Source organism: Bidens hawaiensis, unplaced genomic scaffold (assembly GCF_021521415.1).
Source record: "Bidens hawaiensis isolate Kalapana, Puna unplaced genomic scaffold, B.hawaiensis_p1.1 tig00010069_1, whole genome shotgun sequence".
NCBI classification, from domain to species: Eukaryota; Viridiplantae; Streptophyta; class Magnoliopsida; order Asterales; family Asteraceae; genus Bidens; species Bidens hawaiensis.
In genome coordinates, this window is record NW_027491760.1 from 385,587 (window position 1) to 406,567 (window position 20,981).

A 20,981-nucleotide genomic window follows, 5' to 3' on the forward strand; every position below is an offset into this window, starting at 1 on the left:
AGAAGGGGAATTGACGAACCATATACTAATTTCATGCTACGTTGCCTTAGTAATTTGACAATTTATTGGCAGTTGTTACGGAATCAAGCCGGTGTACCCTTTTGAGATCCATGATCTTCACACTAGCGGCCAATAGAAGTCAAATTAATAGACATTCTAATTAGTAATTCTCACGGCATGTTGGTGCTTATGGAAGGCTAGAAACGAGGCACTTTTTGAAAATAAAAAGGTTTCGGTCAATGAAATCGAGGACATTAAGAGAGTAAGAGACTTAACTACTTTTGGGTGAATAATATCGGGAAAATGATGTGTTTTTTTCATTTTACAACACTTGTTATTGGTGTATGTAACCGGGTGTACTATTGTATCTAGTCTAGCCTCTTGCTAGTTTAGTTGTTATTTTCTTTAATTAAATTAACCGTAAAAAAATATCTGTAATCATATACGCCTACTGATCAATATTTTATGAAATAATATATTGATTGTTTTAACACGTCAAATTAGTTATAAAGCATAAATAATTTATTGATACCACGTCAAATTTACAAAATGTACAATTACATAATTATGTTTCTATATTTATATAAAAAACCGATTTCACCTTAACCTAGTATATAAAAAAACAACAACGTTTTTGCTATTTGTAATAATCAAATAGCAAAAGATATTTGTTTTTTTTTGTTGCTTTTTTAAATAATCAAATAATAATCAAAAAATAATAAAAGCCAGAGCATTTATATTTGTATTTTACTATTTATTCATCATGAGCATTACATAAGTATCTAACCTACTAAATAAAAAAAAACAAAAAATAATAATCAAATATAAACAAATAAAAAGTTATAACCTTTTTAAAATCTTAACTGCTTGTCACCTTAACCTACATGCAAAATACCAACTTTTGCAATTACTTAATAATATTTGTTTATTATTTATTTGTATTTCCTTTTTTAAATTCAAGTGGGCGCCGTCCCACATCGCCCAACGAAATAATAGTATTACAGTTTAAAAGTCTTTTAACAAAATATCTACACCGCCGGACTCATTCACGCGCGAGTCTGTGACCCGAGTGGGGCATTAAAGTCGGTTTGAAGGTTAGGAAAGTGAACGAGACCATGACACTTTAATCAACCCAAGGATTCAAGAGCGTGGGTAAGTTGGGCTCTAAAGGTTCGTGGCCATGCATGTGATGCATCGCAGTTATCAGTCCTAATTGAGTGTTCGCATATCCACAGATTACATTAACTGGCCCGGGCCTGACTTCGGTTTACTACATCCAACCTAGGTTGGGTGGCGTACGTGCTGGCTTAATCAGAGCAGCTAACCGGCGCATATATACACAGACTGTTAAGGATAGCACGAACTGTTAGCTCTTGCTGGATTACATTAACTGGCCCAGGCCCGACTTCGGTTTACTACATCCAACCTAGGTTGGGTGGCGTACGTGCTGGCTTAATCAGAGCACAGCTAACCGGCGCATATATACACAGACTGTTAAGGATAGCACGAACTGTTAGCTCTTGCTGGCTTGGCTAAACTGTCCATGGTTCTCGTACTCGATCAAAACCAACTCCTATCTTTTTTAGTTTTTTGTAAACCTTGGTTGGTTATGGTTGTTTAACTAACTAGTGAGTCGCTCGTAATCATTAACTGAACCAACATACCACTGTTCAGTTACGTTTTTTATATACCGACTAACCGAGTATGGTGGTCCAGTTTTGATAACAAACATTATCTAACCGAATAAACAAACCAAACCAATTACATACAACAAACCGACTAAACCAATTATATTAACAAACTGGTGTAACTTAACAACAAACCAATTTAATGGGCAAAAAATGGCCAAAACTTCAAAATCTCGGTTAACTGAACCAAAAACTTGAAAAAATAGTCACAACCGAACTCGAATTTGGTTTCCGTATATTTAAGTCAGGTTAGCATCTGATTCGAATAAATCCGATCCAACCCGTTTAACACCCTTAAATGAATAACAGCTAAAATAAGACGATACCCTTTTATATAATTTGATTTTAACTATTCAATATAAGGTTATTTATCTTCTTAATAAAGTAGTTTGCATATTATTGTCAAAACATAATTATATTAGAAAAAGATATTTACACTACTGCTTCATATCCATTTAATATAATTTAAATCCCATGTGAGTACCCTCCCACATCGCCCAGGGAGAAGAACTTGTTACTGTTTATAAGCTTTCTGGAACTTTAAAAAACTGCTGGACTTTGTGACGCGAGTCTGTGACCCAAGTGGGGGCATTAAAGTGGGTTCGGAGGGTGCCATTGAAAGGGGTTATCAACTGAGCCAACTAAAGTTTTAGTTCAGGTGATTAGAGTGATGTTAAGTCGGGCTCTAAAAGGTTCATGGGTAGTGCTTTATATATGCATTGCTGTTCTCAGTCTTTGGGTGTGTTTATATATGCATTGCTGTTCTCAGTCTTTGGGTGTGTTGGTAGGGGATCCACGGTGTGAATAAATTGGCCCGGGCCCGAGTTCAAACCGACTGTGCGCTGGTGGTTCACTCTCATAAAGACTGAGCCATTGGAATATCTCTTTACATCCGACCAAGGTCGGGTGGCGAATGTGCTGACTTAACCAGAGCAGCAACCGACACAAATAGTTGACTGTTAAGCATGAACCAAACTCTGGTTGTCTTGGCTAAAACTTTCATGGTTCTGGTCCTCGATCAAATCCCAACTCCCACTTTTTTAAAAACATTTTGGGTAATCACTCATGACCGAAATAGCTGAACCACTGGTGGTTCACTCTCATAAAGACTGAGCCATTGGAATATCTGTTTACATCCGACCAAGGTCGGGTGGCGAATGTGCTGACTTAACCAGAGCAGCAACCGACACAAATAGTTGACTGTTAAGCATGAACCAAACTCTGGTTGTCTTGGCTAAAACTTTCATGGTTCTGGTCCTCGATCAAATCCCAACTCCCACTTTTTTAAAAACATTTTGGGTAATCACTCATGACCGAAATAGCTGAACCAACAAACCCACCGATATTCGGTTACAGTTTTTTAATAACTGACAGTAGTGGTTCGATTAGAATATATAAATTCATAGCGTAACCAATGCTATCATATATATAAAAGTACCTAAGTTTGTATTAAAATATATAAATGTATCAAGTCACATCAAATTCTAATATTACATGCGTAAAATACTGTTAGATATACAAAACAATGAAACAACCGTATCCCTACTTCATTGGTTTTGATTATCGACCCAGCTACGACTCGAAAAACTGAAAATTATCGTGCTGCAGTTCCTACCGAATCAGCAAGCTCTTCTAGCAATTCCCTTTGCTCCATAGAAGCACAAGACTGCATAACAAAGTCAAATAAATAATAAGTATAAATAATATTTATAGAAAAAAAAACAATAATAAGTATAAATAACATTTTGGGTAATCACTCATGACCGAAATAGCTGAACCAACAAACCCACCGATATTCGGTTACAGTTTTTTAATAACTGACAGTAGTGGTTCGATTAGAATATATAAATTCATAGCGTAACCAATGTTATCATATATATAAAAGTACCTAAGTTTGTATTAAAATATATAAATGTATCAAGTCACATCAAATTCTAATATTACATGCGTAAAATACTGTTAGATATACAAAACAATGAAACAACCGTATCCCTACTTCATTGGTTTTGATTATCGACCCAGCTACGACTCGAAAAACTGAAAATTATCGTGCTGCAGTTCCTACCGAATCAGCAAGCTCTTCTAGCAATTCCCTTTGCTCCATAGAAGCACAAGACTGCATAACAAAGTCAAATAAATAATAAGTATAAATAATATTTATAGAAAAAAAAACAATAATAGTGAAAATAAATTGAAATTGAACCTGAATAGCTGTCTCAATGTCACCATCAAGAAATGAAGTGAGCTCAAAGTTCATCTTTAATCTATGATCAGTGACCCTATTGTCCTAATGAAGACGTTATAAAATAGAATCCGTGTTATATAAACTAATAACACGAGTTGAAATATTATGATTCTAGTGTTGGTGCATAATGTCAGTAGTTCATAGTCTAGTGTCTGTAATCGAGTCTGTAATGTTAATTGTGTTTTGTTTATGTTTAAGCGAAGTTACTGACAAGTTCGTTTATCAGGCGAACTTGTTAGTCAAGCGAAGTTAGCAACAACTTCGCCTGAACATATCAGGCGAAGTTGTCGTGTATATATACCTAGGTTACGGCTTAGGTTAAGGGGATGATCTAGTTCGTTCAGTTCGTGAATTGTAAGTCGTCAGACGTGTATTCGAGAGTTCTCTGTAATCAGTGATATTACATCACGTGTTTCGGTTATAATATAACGTGTGTTCGTTTATTCGTATCGTGTGTTTTATCGATTAGTTTTCTACGCTCGTAACGACCTACGCAGGGATTCCGCACCTACGTAGATCGAGATATCTCGTGTAGATCCATCCAGGGAACCTACAATTGGTATCAGAGCTTTTGCTCGATTGTGTGGTTCGGGATATTCACGCGGGTGTAGAAATCGTCCCGTTTCGACTATTCGCGGGACGTGTTTTCTGTGTTTTTGTGTCATTCTTACCTCCTACCATCGTTTTCAACCCTTTACACCGTCAAAAACCTCGAAAAACCCAGAAATCAGATCTGCAGAAACTTCGTGTTCATCAGGCGAAGTTGCCGTCACTGTTCGTAGGGTTTCGGCGAAGATATAAGGTTAAGCGAAGTTATCCACAACTTCGCCTACATTCTCAAGTTCGCCTAACTCAAGCGAAGTTCTCTACAACTCCGCCTACCTCCTAAGTTCGCTTACCTCAAGCGAAGTTAAGAATCAGCGAAGTTCTTCAGCGAAGTTAAGACTTAAGCGAAGTTATCCGTAACTTCGCCTACAGTACTTTTTAGAAGAAATTTTTTTTTTCTTTCTCGGGTTTCTTAGTTTTTGAGAAAGATGTCGTCAATTAACATCTCAGAGTTAGTTAAGATGGAAGTAGAAGCAGGGTCAGCTACTAAGGCCCCAAAGTTGCTTAAAGGAACCGACTTCGTTGCTTGGAAGGATCGGTTCGAACAATATGTCAAGTACCAGGATGCAAAGATGTGGGTGTGCATCCAGGATGGTTATATACCACCAACTATGGAGTACGAAGGTCGTGATCAGATCAAAAAGTACAGCAAAATGGAAGAAGAAGAGAAAAAGATGTATGAGGCCGAGAGCAAGGCTCATGCTGCTATCACTATGGCTCTTCCACAAGAGATCCTTCATACTTTTAGAAAGTACAAGACAGCAAGAGAGCTTTGGGAAGCTCTTGAGAACCGGTTTGAAGGAAATGTGGGAATCCGTGCTTCGAAGATCAAATTGCTCAAAACTCAATTCTCGGTCTTCAAGTATCTGAAAAACGAATCACTTGATGATATCATCACCAAATTTATCATCTGATGACTGAACTCAGCAACTATTCAATTGCATACAAAGAAGATGAGATTGTTGAGAAGCTTCTTGATGCTCTCCCACCAAAATGGGAGATGTATACTGTGTTGATGAGAGAAGATAAAGACTTTGCTGACTATGACCTTGAGACAGCAGTTAACAAGCTCCGAACCGAAAGGAGACACCTACGGATCAGGTTCAAGATCCAGGTATGTATGGTGCTAAAGTCAACTCTAGTTCAGGTTCGAAGACTGAATCAGCTGCCTACTACTCGAAGGGAGAGTCGGGCGCCAACTCATCACATGAGGGGCATGTGTCAGTCAACACGAATGGTGATGTTTGCTTTGTAGCAGGTGGATCTAGTGCATCTAAACCGCAAGCAAGCAAGAGTAGTTGCTCTCCAAGTATTCCTAGCAACAACTACTCTAAGATGCCTATGAGTGTCAAATCTGTTGAAGAGCAGTTTGCTCTCTATGCTTCTTTTATTGCTTCCTATGAGAACTACATTCAGGGGAAGATTGTTGATCCAGCTATGTTGGATGAAGACTATGATGCTGATGATCTGGAAGAAATGGATCTGCAATGGCAGATGGCTATGATCGTGAGAAGAGTGAAACGGTTTATGAAAAAGACCGGAAGAAAGTTTGTCGGTGGAAGGCCAGGGTTTGACAAGACGAAGGTAAGATGTTACAACTGTCAGCAAAACGGCCACTTTGCTAAGGAGTGCAGAAATGAGCGTGTAGAACGTGGTCAAGGCAAGTCTACACAGCATAATGGGGGTAGTAAAGATTATAGTGCCATGATTTCCAGAGAAGATGATGAATATAACTGGAACCTGCATTCTGAAGAAATCTTTGAACAGGCAAATTTGGCAAATGCTGAAAATGAAGAAAATAAGAAAGCTACTGGAGAAGAAAAAGCTTTCATGGCTGATGTTAAAGACCAGCTCTCCGAGGTATGTTCTAAACCTACTTGTTCTAAATGTGAAAACTTGTCAGAGCAATTAGCAACTATAACTGATCAGTATGTTAGTTTGGATGCTGAGTTTAAAACTCTAAAAGAAGATCATCATTTTACAAAAGCAAGAGAAAATAGCTATAAAGTTAAAATAAAAGCTTGTGAAAAAGATATTAAAAGTCTAAAAGCAAAACTTGCTGAAAAAATTCAAGTGATTGATCTAAACTATGAAGTTTTGGAAGAAAAAACCAAACTAATAGCTGAAAGAGAAAAACAGATTGCTGATCACCAGGTGAAAGTGGTGGAACTGAATAGAAAACTTGAGCAGTTCAGAAATTCCTCTGCTATTCTTGATCACCTTGTTAGTGATCAAGGTTCCTCTGTTAAGAGGGGAGGAATTGGTTATCATGAGGTTCCACCACCTTATAATCACAATTACACTTTTAATCCTAGTAATCAGAAATCTGTTGACTTTGAGGTTGTTCAGACAGTTCCAATTAAGGTAACTAGTAAAGAACCAGATGTTAGTAGAGGCGAAACAAGTCCGCCTGTGTCAAGTGTTAAAATTTATGTTCCGAGTCCGGTCTCATCAGATTCGGATAAGTCATTCGAGTCGGGTAAGACAAAGGAGGAGGTTGTATTACCAAATAGTGGAGAGAAAGATAAAACAACTAAAAAGAGTTCTCCGCTAAACCCGTATGTCCCACCATATGTGAGACGAACGGGCGGTAGTACAGCCTCGACATCCAAAACAACTGTTGAAAAGAAAGTTGAGCACATTTCAAATCGTGTGTTCTTCCTGCACAATTAGTTCTCTCCACTATTTGGTAATACAACCTGGCTCTGATACCAATTGTAGGTTCCCTGGATGGATCTACACGAGATATCTCGATCTACGTAGATGCGGAATCCCTGCGTAGGTCGTTACGAGCGTAGAAAACTAATCGATAAAACACACGATACGAATAAACGAACACACGTTATATTATAACCGAAACACGTGATGTAATATCACTGATTACAGAGAACTCTTGAATACACGTCTGACGACTTACAATTCACGAACTAGATCATCTCTAACCTAAGCCGTAACCTAGGTATATATACACGACAACTTCGCCTGATATGTTCAGGCGAAGTTGTTGCTAACTTCGCTTGACTAACAAGTTCGCCTGATAAACGAACTTGTCAGTAACTTCGCTTAAACATAAACAAAACACAATTAACATTACAGACTCGATTACAGACACTAGACTATGAACTACTGACATTATGCACCAACAGACTCCCCCTTGGCATTAGCTTCATATCTTTATCTTTAAGCACTTGTCTTGTAATCTTCATGCATGCACTCCCTCTCTTACACAGACCGTGACTACTCGCTGATATTTCCTCGCTTCGTCTTTCCAAGCAGGAATATAGTATATCTTCTTCTCGTTTAACACCTGCAGATCAGCTTTAGATAAATTAACAAGATGCATCGGATCATACACTCTTAGCACTTCTTGTTCGTCTTCGTCTTCCATCACGGCTTCAGCAGTCAGGCAATCCACATACCACCATTTCAGATCTTTCAGCACATCTTGAGGCATAGTCTTCATTGGAACCTCTTTCAAACACCGAATCGGCTTATATTTCATCACCATCCAAGGTTTGCCATCTGCTCTCATTCCTCTTTCAGTATCTTCAACTAATTTCCCTTTCTGTGGTTTTAACAACTCAAACTTTTTCTCTTTAATACTTTCTTTCCGTACTATCTTCCCAATAACTCTGGCCATATTATCATCACTTCTATTAATCAACCCCAGTCTGGCCAAATCCTTTACCTCACACTCAGGTAAGGTATTTAGAGATCTCAACGTCCTCTTAAAGTATTGGATCCCATCATATCTTTTCACCACGAACACTTTTAGCTGTTCATCATATAACCAACAGATAATGCCTTTCTTTGACTCAGCGTACCCTTTAATATTATAACTTTTCTTGAACATTGTAGGTACCACTGGCTTCTTCGTTTTGATAAACCAATGAGCATAGCCTTCCTTCCATCTAGGCTGCTCCTCCCATTCTGTATCATCAACTACTGTATCTTCACATACATTCGACTTCTCAACGGTTGGAAGCTCGTGTTCAGCATTCTCCTCTACAATTTCACCTTCTTCAACATCATCTTCTATCACTATCTGTGCACCAATCTTCTCAATTTCTTCTAATGGCAGCACATCATCACACATCATCAACATCTAACATATCATCATCCAACTCCTTCAAGGCATCGATCACATCATCTCCTATCTCCTCGTCATCTACCATCACCACCTCATCACTACCAGAACCGCCAGCAGCACCTGCAGACTCCCCCTGAGCTATGGTTGTCCCAAGAGCTTGAGTAGTTCTTGGCAACTCACTACCTGCACCTTTCGATGCATTGGGATCATCGTCTCTGTCATTCTTCTTCTTTGTCCTGAGCTCGTCGCCTTTACAGCTCGTCTCCACCTGAGATGCCAAGAACTCCTTCATAGCATCTATAATTTTTCCATGTTCAACCAGGAGGGACGACTGTAGTTGATTTTCTGCTACTAGGCGCTGAATAGCCTGGGTCTGGATAAGATATATCCTAGATTGCTCTGCCACGACCCGCTCTAGTGCAGCTATTCTTTCCGAGTCTGATAGGGTTGCATCGAAATCGAACCTCATGTGAGATATGTCTTGAGTATACTGAGGAGGGATTTCGAATGAAACCGGGACATCAGAAGTAGCTGTGGACGTAACCGCAGGTGGTATCGTGACCTACAACCCTGCAGTGTGAACCACTGTCGACTCAATAACCTGTGCAACAACCTTCGACGGAGTAAGCGTTGGAGGCGGCAACGATACAATATTTGGAGTCGTCAGCTGGAGTGTGATGGATGGGAGGCCAACAGATGATGATGTAGCCACCACGGGAACGTCCGTGGCGCTTGGCCTTGTGACCTGTAATGGTGTAGGGACAATTGACATACCGGACAGTGCGGGCGGAGCGAAACGTATGACTCTAGAGCTCTCACCAGCTCCCCTACCTGCACCTGTCCTGTCCCTTCTTGAATGTCTGATCAACTTATGAATGTCTTCTTCTTCTGACTCACTGTCGTCATCTGTCCTCTTTCTCTTCCCATACGTCCTCTCTTAAGTCACTATCATACGTCTTGCCTCATCCATTACATCATCAAAATCTGAGTCATCCACCGTCGTAGCTGCTCTAGTAACATTTACTCCCGTACTCTGTGGAACCGAGACCTGTATATTTTCTTGAAGATCAACTCGGTCCATGTCAAAAAATCCTTGGCCGCCAAAAGCAGCGTCAAGGTCTACCTCTTCTTCAGCTGACACAACAGGCGCAGCAGGTACAGCTTGAGGTGCTCCCGCCTGTTGTGTTTGAGGATCTCTAAACTCGTCCCCATTAGCAGGAACATACTCCGGGTTGATTAAATACCCAAACAGTGGAGTATGCCTAGGACGCAGTTCAGGCTTGCTTCTAGCACTCGAAGTTCTACATTGAGCAAAGATACGCTTGTTCACACTCTCCACGTATCTGATAGGGCGACGTTGAGGCAACGTGGGAGCAACATGATTCAAGATCATTTGGAGAAATCTTGGATACATGATGAATCTCTCACGCCCCATCGCCCTTCGCTGTCGATCAATCTCATAGAAGACCATCTGACTCAAGCTGTAACGCTTGTTATAAGTCAGAGCAGTCATTGCCGACTGCAAGGTCGCGCCCATCCCGTCAGTGCCCGCCTTCCTCCCTGACATGCAGACAATCATTACGTGCATGAGGAAGCGCCACTGATCGAGCAAGAAACCTTTCCTTATTTGTGTATCCCCCAAGGGACCAGAATATCTCATTCGTAGAAATGCTCCATCACGGAACGGGGCAATAAACTCAGTCGGGTCGTCCCTCGTCTCCTCTCCGAAATGCAGAGCCACCCGGATTTGTTCAGACGAGAACTGAACATCCTGACCATTCACCGTTGCACGCATCACCGGGGGGTCGACGCGGCAGTCATATTCCACTGTCTGCCAGAAATCCTCAATGTTGGGCAAGGAAATCGGCAGAGTTGTCGTAATGGCGTGGAATATCCTCGAGCGAAGGAGGAATGTAATTATCTCGCGGTAATCCTCCACACCACTCGCATCTGGGTCTATACATGTTATGACACGGGAAGAACTGCCTTTGATTATCTCCTCCCTCATCTCCTCCAGCACCTCCAGCACCTACTACTGCAGCCATATCTGCAACAAACAGATCAAGTTAGATGACCGTCAAGGCAAACCACAAGTTCGACTGTTGCCATGAGCGAAGTTGTGATTATTCTGTGTAGGCGAAGTTAAAGGTGGGGCGAAGTTGGTAAACAACTTCGCTTCAACTGTAACTTCGTCTATTAACTTTTAAGTAAAAGGTCCAGGCGAAGTTAATGATAACTTCGCCTAACCACAACATCGCCTCATATACTGTTGCATAATTCATTATTAGGCGAAGTTAAACCTTAGGCGAAATTACGGATAACTTCGCTTAACCTATAAGTTCGCCTGAATATGAATCGGCGACAGTAAGCAGATTCAAACTCGGAAATCTGATGTTTCATGGTTAGTTTGACGATTGAGGGGTCCGAAACACATGATTTTAAGGTTATTTAGACGATCAAACTGATTAGAACCACGTAAAACAATTTTTGAAAAATCCGATTGAACCGTCCGACGGTCCGAGGTCCATAACCGGGTTGAAACGACCACTGATTAACATCGGAGAACAAGGATTATACGATATAATGACAACACACACCTTGAAATCGAAACGGAAACTGGAAAAATAAGCACAATGATCGAAAGAAAAAAAAAACGATAAGTTCGCAGAATTTCAGAAAATAATGAACTGTTTGACCTTAAGTATTCTTTATATAGGGGCGGAGTTACACAGGCGAAGTTGTGGATAACTTCGCCTAGGGCAGGCGAAGTTAATCACAAGTTCGCCGATTTTACAAAATACACCCCTATAATTTGAACAATTTGCAATTAAGTTTTAAAACTTCCTTAAAGAATTAAATGACACGATCAAGTCCAAGTAACCAGTTATAAAATCATAAACTACCTAAGTACGAAAAACTTTTAAAAATTAAAGTACAAGGGATCAAATTTCAGTCTAGACAGGGACTACCATGTTTTAGAAAAGATCCGAACATGAATCATACTAACTACATGACTGTCACATAGATCCGTGTTTAGCTGTATTATGACATAAAGAAACAGGTTGTAGGCAGGTAAATAACTTAAGATGGTTTTCATCGTTTCTGTGATACGAGTTAAGTTCAATTAAGCTCAAAAATTAAGTAGGCAACAACTCAGAGATTATGATGCCTCCTATCTATTCTCAAAGCGTATTTGGCTTTCCCCAAGTCACCCCGAATTGACTTCGACCCGTAGTGTCTGATTAAGTTGTAAGTATTCTTCGATCTTTAGACTCTACTTCCCGTTCTTTTTCTTACATCATGATTGACATTTCGAGTTAAAGAATGTCTAAATGACTTATAATTTTTTTTTTTTATCAAACACATAGAGAACAACTGCAAGTCCCGAATCTGGATCACTGCAGTCTCTTGACACGCTTTCTTCACGGGAATCAGAACACTAACAGGCTCGTGTATGACTGGGTAATCGCTTTTCTGCCTATCATACGGAAAGATATATATGAAGACATGAGAACTCTTAAGAAGTTTCCACATAAAATCGAGTAGATTTAGTTTGTATCACATCTACTTTTACGCACCATAAAAAGCTACTATGACATACAATGACTGTTCTAAAGCCTTTTAAGCCTAATAACTTCACTAGTTAAGCACACAGAATCAGTAAATCTATCATTTTCCAAGGTTGGATCAATTTTCTGTTAAAACATAGTAACAGAACTTCTTACGAAGTAGTAGACTTGAAAAATAATTTCATTTCCCTAAAAAAATTTTGACTTCAATCGCCCCGATCAGTTCAAAGTCTTCAGGTAAACGGTTATCCTGAGGATCCAATGGATCCGCTGGACCGACCACATACAAGTATGTGTCATTCTAACTAAGTATGAACGACTAATTTTCAGCGAAAGAATAAAAACACATCATAAACCGCCCCGGTCACATTCAGTCATCTGGTTAATGGCAATCCTCAAACTCTACAAGTAGAAAATGAGGACCAAACATATCCGAGGATATGTCCTTCAAACTGAGGTAACCGACATAACTTTAAGCGATAGTGACTTTTTTTTTTTATATATGCACAAAAAGCATGGTTACTCGGGATTGATCATCCCATTCAACTCAACAAGGTTTTGAAATCTTGATTTGTCAAACGCTTTAGTATATAAATCAGCGAAATTATCAAGCGTATCCACCTTTTCAAGCACAATCAGTTTCTTCTCAGCACAATCCCGTATAAAATGATGACGTATGTCAATATGTTTAGTTTTACTGTGCTTTACGGGATTATTAGTTACTGAGATCGCAGCAGTGTTATCAATATAAATTGGAGTAAGTGAGAAATTCAGACCATAGTCGCGTAACTGTTGCTGAATCCACAGAACCTGGGAGCAGCAGTTGGATGCTGCCATGTATTCTGCCTCATATGTTGAAATGGCGACTGATGTCTGCTTCTTGCATTGCCAGGACACTATCTGCCTCCTAGAAACTGACATCCTCTAGTAGTTGACTTCCGACTCTGATTGCACCATCCATAATCAGAATCTGTGTAAGCTACCAACTCCAAGTCTCCTCCCTTCGCGTACCACAACCCCAGCTTAGAAACACCTTTGAGATATCGCAAGATCCTCTTCACACCCTTCATGTGAGATTCCTTTAGGTTTGCCTGAAAACGAGCACAAAGACAAACTGCAAACATAATATCAGGCCTAGAAGCAGTTAAGTACATTAAAGAACCTATAATAGCCCGATACTGAGTTGGGTCCACATCTGTGTCATTGTCTGTCTCAGCACCCAATTTATGGTTGACGTAGATTGGAGTATCGAATGGAGTGCTGTCCTCCATCTTGAAGCGTTTGAGCACATCATGGACATACTTGGTCTGATGAATGAACATCCCATCCTTCTTCTGATCAACCTGCAATCCTAAAAAGAAAGTTAGTTCACCCATAGCACTCATTTCAAACATTTTCTTCATGACGGCCTCAAACTCCTGACACATGGAGACTTTTGATGCAGCAAATATAATGTCATCCACGTAGACTTGCACCAGCAGGAAGTCGCTTCCTTCTCTCTTGAAGAACAACGTGCTATCTATCTTCCCTCTTTCAAACCCATTTTCAAGCAAGTAATCTGATAAAGTTGAGTACCAGGCACGAGGTGCCTGATGTAGTCCATACAACGCCTTGCTTAACTTGTACACGTGGTCTGGAAAGTCTGGGTCAGGAAAACCCGGAGGTTGCTCAACGTACACAACCTCATCAACTTTCCCATTTAGGAACGCACTTTTCACGTCTAACTGAAATACCTTCATCTTCTTATAAGCAGCAAATGCCAAAAACAATCTAATGGCTTCCAATCTTGCCACAGGAGCGAACACTTCATTATAATCAATCCCCTCTTGTTGATTAAAACCTTTAACGACTAGCCTCGCCTTGTTTCTTATAATAATCCCTTTCTCATCTCTCTTGCACTTAAAAACCCATTTTGTGCCTATCGCATGCACATTCTTTGGTTTTTCAACCAAAGTCCAAACTTCCATTTTCTTGAATTGAGCCAGCTCTTCTTGCATGGCTTCGACCCACGAGCTGTCCTTTAGAGCCATTTGATAATTCTTTGGTTCAATCTGGCTGATAAAGCAGGTGTACAAGCATTCGTTGATTATGCCTGTCTCCTTAATGCTTGTGTAAACACAGGTGTGCTCATTCAAGCTACGTCTTGTTTGTACACCGGAGGACACATCACCAATCACATTCTCCAAAGGGTGATCTTTATGAATTCTCGTGGTCGGAACCGAACCGACATGCAAATTGTCTTCCAAGTTAGAAGAGAGCTCGTCAATGGTTGTTCCTTGCTGAGAGTGAAAAGGATTGAAAAATTCTTCTTCAGGAGAGGCAGCAGGGGTATCGATAGCATTTGATGAGGAAGGTTGACATTTATCAAACAGTTGTCAGGGGGAGACGAGCTGTAAAGGCGACGAGCTCAGGACAAAGAAGAAGAATGACAGAGACGATGATCCCAATGCATCGAAAGGTGCAGGTGGTGAGTTGCCAAGAACTACTCAAGCTCTTGGGACAACCACAGCTCAGGGGGAGTCTGCAGGTGCAGCTGGCGGTTCTGGTGGTGATGAGGTGGTGATGGTAGATGACGAGGAGATGGAAGATGATGTGATCGATGCCTTGAAGGAGTTGGATGATGATATGTTAGATGATGATGTGTGTGATGATGATGTGCTGCCATTAGAAGAAATTGAGAAGATTGGTGCACAGATAGTGATAGAAGATGATGTTGAAGAAGGTGAAATTGTAGAGGAGAATGTTGAACACGAGCTTCCAACCGTTGAGAAGTCGAATGTATGTGAAGATACAGTAGTTGATGATACAGAATGGGAGGAGCAGCCTAGATGGAAGGAAGGCTATGCTCATTGGTTTATCAAAACGAAGAAGCCAGTGGTACCTACAATGTTCAAGAAAAGTTATAATATTAAAGGGTACGCTGAGTCAAAGAAAGGCATTATCTGTTGGTTATATGATGAACAGCTAAAAGTGTTCGTGGTGAAAAGATATGATGGGATCCAATACTTTAAGAGGACGTTGAGATCTCTAAATACCTTACCTGAGTGTGAGGTAAAGGATTTGGCCAGACTGGGGTTGATTAATAGAAGTGATGATAATATGGCGAGAGTTATTGGGAAGATAGTACGGAAAGAAAGTATTAAAGAGAAAAAGTTTGAGTTGTTAAAACCACAGAAAGGGAAATTAGTTGAAGATACTGAAAGAGGAATGAGAGCAGATGGCAAACCTTGGATGGTGATGAAATATAAGCCGATTCGGTGTTTGAAAGAGGTTCCAATGAAGACTATGCCTCAAGATGTGCTGAAAGATCTGAAATGGTGGTATGTGGATTGCCTGACTGCTGAAGCCGTGATGGAAGACGAAGACGAACAAGAAGTGCTAAGAGTGTATGATCCGATGCATCTTGTTAATTTATCTAAAGCTGATCTGCAGGTGTTAAACGAGAAGAAGATATTCTATATTCCTGCTTGGAAAGACGAAGCGAGGAAATATCAGCGAGTAGTCACGGTCTGTGTAAGAGAGGGAGTGCATGCATGAAGATTACAAGACAAGTGCTTAAAGATAAAGATATGAAGCTAATGCCAAGGGGGAGTCTGTTGGTGCATAACTTCAGTAGTTCATAGTCTAGTGTCTGTAATCGAGTCTGTAATGTTAATTGTGTTTTGTTTATGTTTAAGCGAAGTTACTGACAAGTTCGTTTATCAGGCGAACTTGTTAGTCAAGCGAAGTTAGCAACAACTTCGCCTGAACATATCAGGCGAAGTTGTCGTGTATATATACCTAGGTTACGGCTTAGGTTAGAGATGATCTAGTTCGTTCAGTTCGTGAATTGTAAGTCGTCAGACGTGTATTCGAGAGTTCTCCGTAATCAGTGATATTACATCACGTGTTTCGGTTATAATATAACGTGTGTTCGTTTATTCGTATCGTGTGTTTTATCGATTAGTTTTCTACGCTCGTAACGACCTACGCAGGGATTCCGCATCTACGTAGATCGAGATATCTCGTGTAGATCCATCCAGGGAACCTACATCTAGTTTGTGGAGATACATTGTAATTATACGTACGGATCTTTTCTGAACGCGAGCCACTACCAACTTGCCATTAAAAACAAATCGTTTATCTCGCAGTTGCATTTTAATGTTTATAAATTATAATGCAAGTTATTGTGTAACCGAATTTATTTTCAAACCTGAGATTTTCTTTGATTTCTTTGAGACTCTTGTTCCTTCAGTTTTATTTCATACCTTAACAAGATGAAGTAAAGGATAGTTACACACTAAGTGAGGTGATATTATAACTTTAAAATTTGTACTATTGACTTACAGTTTTGCACGCAATAGTTGAAGTGCACGCGTTTTATTTTTAAGTTGGTTTCTTTCTTCTGTGCAAAAGATTCTGATTCCGGTTGGCTTGTGGAAAAGATCCACTGCGGTTTCCACCTTATTCACATTCTGACCTGTATATTATAATTATGTGAACAAATTAATTCCGTAACATAGATTTGGTTATAACGCGTGAGACAAATAAAATATGTGCTAACGAGTAATATACCTCCAGCACCACCAGATCTTGCAGTCGTGAGATCAATATCTTTTGGATCAATTACCACATCAACTTCTTCTGCCTAAAACCAAGATGTTATCAAGTTTAGAAAATTTAAATTATAAACAATTTATAAATTTTGTAATCATATTTGATACACATTATTTGTAAAAATATCTAAAAATTTGGACAAAGACTATTTCAAGTATAGTCGTGTTAACCATACATAAATTAGTCAACGGGTCAAAAGGGACAAAAAATAAACAATTTTCAAAGGACATTCTATTAATGTTTTTATAACAGTTTATATATATTTAACTGGAACTTTGAATAAGTGGTAAACCCAGGAAATGTATCATGCTTCCACTAAATCTTGTAGCACATATTGTTCGTAACAAAAGACAATTAACTCTTAACATGCGCACCACCAGCGCCTCAAACATCCCACCGTCACCAACCACCACTACTTCCGCCTCGGTCCCTGCCATCCCCCCACCACATCAAAAAACATCATTATCACCGACGTAGCCATCTCCATCATCGCTACCAGCGGCAATAAAAAAATATAGCGGGCAAACCTGTTTTGGTATTTTCAATTTAAAACGACTCATTTCAACCCCACTCCATTTTGGCCATTTTGACTGAACCAAATTGGGACTGTTTAAAATGGCCCGTTTTGACCCGAACTCAATATGCTTAGAACCCATATTGGCCCAAACCTGTTCTGACCCTTGACCCATCACCCGAACCCGCCCCACTTGCCAATTTTGCCACCTTGTTTATGAACTCGAGTCTCATCACGTCAAACTTCTTAAGTAGCACTAGCAAAGTAGTTAAAAGTTGCATAAGGTGTAAAGTAACTACCTCCGGCATGATGGCCACTGTGGCAGTTGAAGTGTGTATACGGCCTTGGGTTTCGGTTTGAGGGACACGTTGGACTCTATGGACACCCGATTCATACTTTAGTTTACTATATACCCGAGCACCTTTAACTTCCATAACATAAGTCTTGTATCCTCCTCTTTCAGCCTTAACTTATTAAGATAATTTTGATTAAAACTTTAAATTCGTAAAAGCAAGAAAAAAAAAACAAATGTAATAATATGTATACCTCTGAAGATGAAAGTGGTGAGTATCTCAACGAATTTCGTTCACAGTACCGCTGGTACATACGAACCTAGTTTTAACACAATATGTCTGAATTAATCAGTAAATTTGAAATATGAATGTATTGGATCATAACAAGTGTAATGATATGTAAACAAACTGAACATTCAGTGAACTGTTCTACGGGAAGTTCGTTTATTTAATAATACAAACGAACAAGAACAATATTTTTTGTTCATTTACTTAACGACCAAGCATGAGCATGCCCTGTTCATGTTCGTTTATAGCCTAAAGAAAACTATTTTCAGAGTCTCCTGCAGTAATAATATTAGTTGCATCTAAATATTTAACAAAATAATGTACCTACAAGGTCAGCGGCCCAAAGTCCAGCCTCTTCACCGCCTGTACCAGCCCAAACTGTGGTATAAAAATTAGATCGATTACGTGTAAATAAAAAAGATTTTATTGGCTTGTGCAGGCTAAATAATTCAGAACCGTTGAAAATATGATGACGTGTAGGCCTGTAAACAAACTGAACGTTCAGTGAACAGCTTGTGAACGGCTCGACGGGAAGTTTGTTTATGTTTGGTTATTAATAAACGAACGAAAACATTTTTTATTTAGTTAAACGAAAACATGGACACATGTTCATTTAAATTTTTTGGCCCATTACAACTTAGTCTAGTTCTAATAACTTTTTAGGCCCAAACACATTGTTTTTCACATTAATTTTTAACTAGTTTAGCACAGTTATGTTCATTCATTTACGTTCCTGAACCGTTAGTTTATACTGTTCACAAGCATGTTCATTTTTTTAACGAATAACCACGAACAGGAACCCCCTGTATATATCCGATCGTTTGTTCATTTAAAGCCAAAAGAATTTCATTCGGTTCGTTTACAAGCCTAATGGCATGTCATCAGGTTACTAGCAAAAAAACATACCTTCAAGCAAGATGTTTCTAGAATCCAGAGGATCAGTTGGAATCAGTAACATCTGTCAGTAGATGCAAGGTATTAAATTAATACTACAAGAACTAATCAAAAAGGGAAGCAAGATTAATCGTCATTTCAGAAACCGAACCTTAAGTTTTTCTTCAAAACTAAAAGTTGGTCAGATAAAGTTTCAATTTCAGAAGCTATCATCTCAGCCATCTCTTCATCAATGTCAGGATCTTTTGATAAAACTGAAACACAAACATAACATCTTAAATAATCAAACATCAAAAGTATATAAACAGTTACGAAACAGTGATTAGCGAACAAAACCTTTGGACTCTTCAAGTTGTTTCTCACAATCCTTGAATCCTCTATATGTTGCTACAACCTAGTAGTTCACAACATTGCAAATTTGTTCATGTAAATGTTAATTACTGAAACGCAAACTATCAAGGATCTAAAGAAGATCAGAGGAAAAGACATTACCTCATCAAGTTCAGACATAGATTGTGCTAGCTTTTGATATTCACTAGGATTTGAAACCACATCAGGATCTGCTAACTTAACCTATATCAAGATGATCAACCAATATTCATATTATAACAACTAGGGCTGTAAACGAACCCAACCGAACCAAACAAGGCTTTATTCATGTTCATCACTTCGTCCATTAAGCTTTTATCAGACAAGCGAACGATTCATGAACAACTAACCAAACAAAATTTTTTGTTCATATTCGTTCATTATGGAAATGAACTTGTTCGTGAACGGTTCATGAACACAAATGTAAACAAACAACGTTTTAAGACTTTTATCTGATTTGGACATTTGGCTAACCAAGAATGATCAGGGTCGACGGTTCGGTCCGGCTACTCATATATTTTTTATTTACAGTTAATAATTTTGCTTAAATCTATATGATATGATTAGAAAATTTCTTGCTCATGTTCGTTCAATATTTAATGTTCAATATTTAATGAAAGAACTTCGTAGCGAACAATAAACCAGACGTTCCGTTCGTGTTTAATGAACGAAACTGCACCTAAAATATATATCTGTACTGAACTATTTCCTAATTAGAACTATTTGTACCAGATAACAAAATTATCAAAATATATTTTGTTATTTAAACAATAAATAACAGTCACAAATTAACAGAAAATTAAACAGGATTACCGATAACTCTTTCCAGGTTTTCTCAGCCGAATCAAGTTTCTTCAACAGATAAGGCTCCTAAATTCACACCACAAAACATCAAAATTAATATCATAAACCCTAGCTACTGCAATTAGAACAATTACGAAGTGAAACTCGAACTTACTGCCATGCAAACGATTCGCGTGAGCGGTTTTTGAGTTCGCAAAGGACGAACGAAGAGGCATCTGTTCGGTAGGTTGAATCGAGGTGAGAATTGTGGTGGTAATGAAGGAACAATTCGATATGACGTCATTTGAATGTTGCTCATTGCGGACAGGAACACCATTAGTGTACGGAATACTACAGAGCTCTGTTCTGAGCCAGAGAGAGGAGTGTTAACGGATAAAATGAGCTTTTGTTTAGATCCAAGTCGGGCTGACTTGGATTCGAACCCGGAATTAATGATGGGCCGTCGGACCTTGTATAGGGTTGGAAACCGGTTTAAGATAAACTGGATTGGATTGGAGACTGGTTTGGATGCAAAAATATACAACCAGTTTAACTAGTTTGGATCGGGTTAATATCGGCTTGGGACAAAAAAATGGCTTTTTGGCAGCTTTTTCAAATCAATTTTGGTTCAAATCGGTTTGAGGGAATGGGACCACGAAATGGTTTAGGAATTGAAGGGTTAGGTCAGCTCCTTACCGGTTTGAGCCAAATCGGGTTTTTATGGTGTAGTGGGCCGAGTTATAAACCAGGTTGGCGGTACCAAACTGGTTTCTTTGTATACCTTTCATGTTCAGTTTTGTATGTGTTTTAATATTTTGGTTACATTTTTATCTCGTTATTTGTAAGTAAAGTACACTAGTGGTGTTAGAAAGCAATTGAAGCTAATTGAACCACCGTCTAAATCAAAGCAAGTTAGTTTAACAGCTTATGTGTCACGCCCCGCCTAGATGGGCTAAAACGTGACCGATTGATATCAACTAAACATCGGAAACGATAAATTTATTTATCTTACAAACTTTATTTGATACATGAGTGTGGTTTTTTAA

The 20,981-nt window shown here is 39.1% G+C and overlaps 1 pseudogene across 1 annotated transcript; it reads right to left on the reverse strand.

The window, feature by feature from the left end:
- Positions 1-3,580: 3,580 nt before the first annotated feature.
- LOC143534116 (peptide chain release factor APG3, chloroplastic-like) lies at positions 3,581-20,272 on the reverse strand (annotated as a pseudogene). The gene is made up of 15 exons (XR_013135477.1): positions 20,111-20,272; positions 19,966-20,022; positions 19,276-19,356; positions 19,120-19,177; positions 18,935-19,037; positions 18,796-18,847; positions 18,218-18,267; positions 17,855-17,920; positions 17,608-17,772; positions 16,753-16,825; positions 16,525-16,657; positions 16,395-16,445; positions 16,249-16,300; positions 3,892-3,975; positions 3,581-3,804 (listed from the first exon to the last, which is right to left on the reverse strand). The product of XR_013135477.1 is annotated as a peptide chain release factor APG3, chloroplastic-like (transcript).
- Positions 20,273-20,981: the final 709 nt, after the last annotated feature.